We start from the raw sequence: 266 nt of genomic DNA, 5'->3' as shown, positions 1-266 counted from the left end.
GGAGAAATGGAGATGATGGGGATAGGAATGATTAGATTTGGGGATAGGATAGAGAAATTTATAGAGAATGAGATGAGATTGATAAGATATAAGAGGAGGGATATGGATGTTACGAGATTAGGGATGGAGTGGGGGGGGGGGATATTTAGAGATGAGGGGGATAGAGACAGAGTGATTTAGTGTATGGCTTAGGAGATTTAGGACCCGAATAGTGGGGATAGGAAGGGGTGGAGAGGCGGGAGAGAGAAGAGGCTTGAGAGAGGTAG

This window comes from Penaeus monodon, chromosome 20 (genome assembly GCF_015228065.2).
Source record: "Penaeus monodon isolate SGIC_2016 chromosome 20, NSTDA_Pmon_1, whole genome shotgun sequence".
In the NCBI taxonomy this organism is placed as follows: Eukaryota; Metazoa; Arthropoda; class Malacostraca; order Decapoda; family Penaeidae; genus Penaeus; species Penaeus monodon.
The sequence above is the reverse complement of the archived record's forward strand: the minus strand, read 5'-3'. Positions refer to the sequence as shown.